Source organism: Nilaparvata lugens, unplaced genomic scaffold, assembly GCF_014356525.2.
Source record: "Nilaparvata lugens isolate BPH unplaced genomic scaffold, ASM1435652v1 scaffold10122, whole genome shotgun sequence".
NCBI lineage: Eukaryota > Metazoa > Arthropoda > Insecta > Hemiptera > Delphacidae > Nilaparvata > Nilaparvata lugens.
Window position 1 is genome coordinate 1 of NW_024088788.1, and position 5,983 is coordinate 5,983.

The window sequence follows — 5,983 nt, forward strand, 5'->3', positions numbered from 1 at the left end:
GACCAAACCATTTATGACTGATCATTTTACACAGTACTAATAAAATTGTTTTGATTATTTTAGATAAAGCATATGAGGACAGTGGGGAGCGCTAATATTGGCCAATGTGTCAATAATATCTTGAGAAGATTAATGATTGATGAGCTGGCCATGAAATTCTCATATACTGGCCGTGCATCAAACGGGAACACAAAAACTCCATTTCATGGGAGTGAGATATCGAAATGCATACTGAGTAAGTAGGCTACCGTATTCCTTTATAGTCGAATATATGAAATTTTTGGTTATGTAAATATGGATGTTATTTATTTTTATTGTATGTTAATTTATAAGTTAGCAAGGTTAGCGTTTTAGGCCATATTTACACTGCACTGTAGTAGATGTATTTTCAAACCATATTTGTGCCGTATTTGTTTTTCAAACCATACCTGTAGGTACCTATGTAAGAATAAAAACAAACAGAAATTCAAGTACCCATTTTAAAATTAGCATATTTTTCTTATAAATAAAAATATTAGAATATTATTTCTATATTATAGGTACTATTCCTATTTTTCTTAGATGTCTATTTTTATGTATTATTCAAGAGTAGCCCTAAAGAAAAAAGACTATAGGTATGTTTTTTCCCAGTACGGTAATGCGTTCACAATAGCTTGCTCAAAGTTGCAACCATATTAGTCCAGTCAATATAGACATGAAAAAGGGGGCCTGCTGGCAGTTGATATTCTATTTCTGATTTTTAATAACTATATTTTTTGATACATCAATGAAATTTAAACTTGAACTTTCAGCAGTAAAAACTTAAAAACATTTTGGTACATTATCCATTACCTATCAATATTTGGCAATAAAATAGTTTTGGGCAAAGCCTGCTATTGTTTCCCAATTATATTTATATTATTTGAGATTGTATCCACAAATGGATAAATAAATTCAGAACCAACCAATATTTTCATGATAATATTTTTCTTATAAATAAAAATATTAGAATATTATTTCTATATTATACTATTCCTATTTTTCTTAGATTTCTATTTTTATGTATTATTCAAGAGTAGTCTTGTGCTATAAAGATACAGAGTGGCCCAAAACCTTGTATTTTTGATTATTTATCAGTTTTCAGTTATTTCCTACAAATCCAGTACCTAATCGGACAGAGAATTCGTTCTCGCCTTTTTCAGATGAGAAATTCTGAAAAAAATGAGACCACTCGGAACTCTTCATCTTTATAAGAACCGTACTGAGTTACAATTTTTCAAAAATGAGTGAAATTTAAGGAAAAAATCAACTTTGTTGAATTTTAGTTTTTGATTATCATATCTTCCGATTGTTACCATTCAAATCTATATGAATAGAGCACTCTACCTGATCTCAGATTGTGGAGCACAAAATCACGACCAGAGAGAATTCGAATTTCTCATTTAAATGGGAACAATTGGATGATATTGATGATCAAAAACTGAAATTCATCAAAATTAATTTCTTCTCAAATTTTACTCGTTCTTGAAAATTCAACTCAGTACTCATTGGAGAGTTGAGAATAATATCATTTATTCAGAATTTCATAATCTTAAAAGAAGGCTACAGCGAGTTCTTCCGTCCGATTACTACTGGATATGTTGGAAATAGCTGAGAACTGAACAAATAACTGAAAATACGAGTTTTTGGGCCACTCTGTATCTAGTAAAGGAAATTTTGCATGAAAAAATTGGTTCTGGATTTTTCTTCTGTATCCGCACAATATATTAAGAAATCAGAACTACAATTTAAATTGCAAGCACTATATATAGTGACTGGACTATTCTGGTAATCACACACTAAGATTAAAGGTGGCATTCTAGCCGCGGTTCACACTTCTGCCAGTTCACTCATTCGTCAAACTTCTTGTACATATCCAACATTGAAACTGTACCTTAGAACAAGAACCAATAATTCTAAATTTGAAATTTTGAGACAAGAGCATTTAAGAAATTAAACCAAAATTTCTATAGCATTGACTAATTTCTTATGGTCTTTTGTAAGGCTGAACCTATGCTGCTTCTTGCTCATTGATGCGGGGGATCAGGTTTTGCTAAAATATTTTCATTTTCATACCATACGAGAATGTTATTTTATTAGAATTTTTTTGTGGCAATTTTGCAGTATTTTTGCATCAATAGGATTCTGTGTTTCTCTTGAATAAATTCGACTATGATTCTGATTATATGGGTTGAAGTTTGAAAAAACCCATTTGTTTACATATTAAGAGAATTAAGATGTTGGTAATCTCCAAGAGGTATATTTCATCATGAGTTCAATAATATTGATGCAATTTTCAATTTGCCACCTATTATGTAAAAGAAGATGATCTAGTAGCCCATTGTTTGCTATACTATCACTATGACTGTATATATCAATGTATTGCTATATTATTTCTTATCCAATTTTGTTACAGTTGCTGTTCAAACGTTTTTTTGGTGACATTGCAATTGAAGTGAAATATGGATCGTTGGCGTCGAAATGGTTTCAACAAGCCAGAACAAGGTTGTTGAGGTGAGTGAACAATTTTTATTGTTTGAATTACATCGTAAATTATTTAGGGGATCATTTCTAACCATGATTTTTTGTTATTGATGAAATATGGAATAATCATGAATTAGTGGTCCCACCATCTGAAAAATTCCAAATCAGTTACTTGAATCAAAGAAGAATCCATCATTTCGTCCACTTCACCGCTTGCCCCAATACTCTTTTCCAATTCCTTCTACATGTTTGCTTTTTTTATCAATATCCAATCACTGCTATCCAAGACGGAACCTCCTTCAACACAGTTTTCAACAACCTTTGAAATTCAACGATACAATGCACATATACGAGTGAGTCATATGTATGGAAACCCTTCAATAATTTGAGACTGTTGTAGATATAATACTGTAACTCCAGGATAAGTTATTGATAGAATACTCTACCTTTTAATGTAAAACTGAGCTCCAACCCCTCATAAGGGTTTACTTTGGGTTGTAACTGGAATATTTAAAATGTAAACACCCATTGTGTGGTTAATCATTGTAAAGTATTATTAAACAAGAAAGGTGGCATCAATAAGAATGTTCTATGATACTTATCCACAATGGCGGCTGATTGTTTAGTTTTTAGTATTAGTTTTTGAGAGATGAGGGTTTTAACTCAAATTTAAATGTAAACACCCATTGTGTGGTATATAATTTAAAGGCCTTTTTAAAACAAGAATGATGACATCAATGAAAATGTTCTATGATACTTTATAAAAATGGGGGCTGATTTAGTTCTAGTTTTTATAGAAATGATTGATAAAAGTAATAAAACAAAACACTTTTTTTCAATGAATAACGAAACACATTGAAAAACTGATTATTTATTTAGTATATGTTAAATTTAATTTCGAAAGATGCTTGAAATGCTCCCCTTCTCTCGTTTGAAGTGTGCTGCCAAACTGTCATAAATGTAAATGAATGTCCTTTTGAAGGCCTAAGTCAACCCCTTATGAGGGGTTGAAGTTCATTTATGTATGTCAAAAGGTAGAGTATTGACCAATAACTTATCCTGAAATTTACAGTATGTATACAGACGCCAATTTATAAAGGTTTTTGCATGATATTTTTGAAATGGCATGGATATCACTCCAAGAACCATATGGTACCTTGCCCTTAAGTTTTTTCGAGGACACGTAGACAAAGCTAGAAGACAAAATAACTATATCTCAGTAATTATTATAGGAATTTACAAAATCAGGCATAATTCTCTTGAGAATTGGAAGCTCTGATTTTACTCATCATACACATTTCCATTGAACCATGATTCAGACAGTAAACTTAATTTAAAAATTTAATGTAGACATGATACCATTCTAAATTTCTAAGGAAAATTTTCATCCATTAAATAAATGGTGATTTTTTTAAAAAATTAAATGCCGGATTACATGAAAACTATGGAGATTCAGAATATACCTTGAAGAATAGAATACCGTGGTTGTGGTAGTAGCCTATGATGTATGTTTTTTGAGACACTCTGTATGATTGATAAGCTACATAATCAGCATTCTGAGAATAGATTACCGAGAAATTTCATATTTTACTCATAATAACCTATTAAGTTATCCCACTCAACTGTACATTTCATATTTTACAGGACCAAGAGCAGAGAGACTACGCCTCATGAAGCTCAAATCGAGGACGATAGCAGTTCAAAGTAAAAATATATTAAGTTATAAATTAAAAGTTCAATTTTTGTAATTTTAATAAAAATCATTGCATTTTATTGAAAATAATGTTTTCTTATTTACATTTTTCGCTCATAATGATATACTCTGGAATTAAGCTTTAAAGAAAATAAACTAATATAGATATTAATATATAATATTTAATATTTTAATAGATATTCAAAGTAATAATATTGATGTGTTACTCAGATGTATATGAACTGTATTCCATTTGAGGTGTTGCAAGCATAGAGGGCTGTTTGAACTGGAGCAGATTTGATTTAATTAATTCATCAATGGCGAGTGACTCATGCACTGCTCCCTCTCAGGACAGTCTGCAAGCTGTTATTGGTTAGCAGAGGTCGATTCGACTCAATTCATACAGCTACAGAGACAGTTTATGGACTGCCCTGACAGGAGAGAATGAATAAGTAATTTGCCATTCACAGGGAATTTTAAGGAATATTTCAATTTGAATAATATTGAAAATATAAAATATATTAATTATCTGATTCAAGGCCAGTGCAATCCAATATCAATGCTTAATCATAATTCAAATTCCATCCAGAATTTGAAATAAATCTGTAATTCTTATTATTCATGATTCAATTATTCTTCCAAACTAATGCTCCAATCTTACTATTGCCTTAATACTCTATTTCTATAGAAAGTGGACATCCATATTTCTATTACTCAGTGGACATCCATACATTCTATATATAAAGAAATCTATACAAAATCTATATATTATATAGTCTATATATATATTATATAATCTAATATATATAGATTTCATCTATATATAGAATGTATGGATGTCCACTGAGTAAAGAAATAGATATTAAGGCTAAGATATGGAGCATTAGTTTGGAAGAATAATTGAATCATGAATAATAAGAATTACAGATTAATTTCAAATTCTGGATGAAATTTGAATTATGATTAAGCATTGATATTGGATTGCACTGGCCTTGAATCAGATTCATGATTCGAAGCTGAAACAAGCTCACTTCAAGAAGGCAGTATGCTTGAATCAGGACTGATTCACTCCAAACATACAGCTTGAATCAGACTCTGATTGATCTAGAATCACAATAGAATCGAGCTTGCATTTCGTGAAAGGTGTGCCAGGTGGCCTTGAATGGGGGGATTGCATCCAGCATGCGTTTCAAGCCTGAGTCAAGACTGCATCTCAATCCTGATTCGACCGTGCATCTCGGCCTGAATCGAGCTCGCAACGCGACCTTGATTTTAGCTCGCAGCACCAGCCTGATTAGAGCCTGCATTTCGAGCTCGAAACTGGCTTGAACGATGTATAAACGGACTCTTGAATTCAACTCATTTCGAGCAAAACGCATGCGAATGAAATCTTGATCAAGCCCTCACGTTTGACAAAAAGCTTGTTTGATTTCGATTCAAGTTGATTTTGCTGATTGGGCCATTTGAGTTATCATTCTACAATCACTAGTATATTGACTTAACTGCACCTTTCAAAGACATGACATATTCAATCTTGTAGTTATTTTATCTTTCAACAGATTGTAGAAAAAGAGGTAAGTCATGATTACTAATTTTGATGAAGTATGATTTAAGCCGACCTTCAAATGCAGTCTCATATTATAACACCTTCCAATGATGGTTGCATTGCAGTAATGCTCTAATTTTGGCTCAACTCTTAGCCTTTTGATGGTATGGATTTCTGATTCACAAGTTTTATGATGCTTGAGCAATTGTGTAAATTGATGAAGTTACATCCCACAATGAGAG

The 5,983-nt window shown here is 31.6% G+C and overlaps 1 long non-coding RNA gene across 1 annotated transcript; it reads left to right on the top strand.

The window, feature by feature from the left end:
• The first annotated feature begins 57 nt into the window (after window positions 1-57).
• Window positions 58-4,189, top strand: LOC120355306. The gene is made up of 3 exons (XR_005573502.1): window positions 58-235; window positions 2,435-2,532; window positions 4,147-4,189. It is a non-coding gene; the product is annotated as an uncharacterized LOC120355306 (long non-coding RNA).
• Window positions 4,190-5,983: the final 1,794 nt, after the last annotated feature.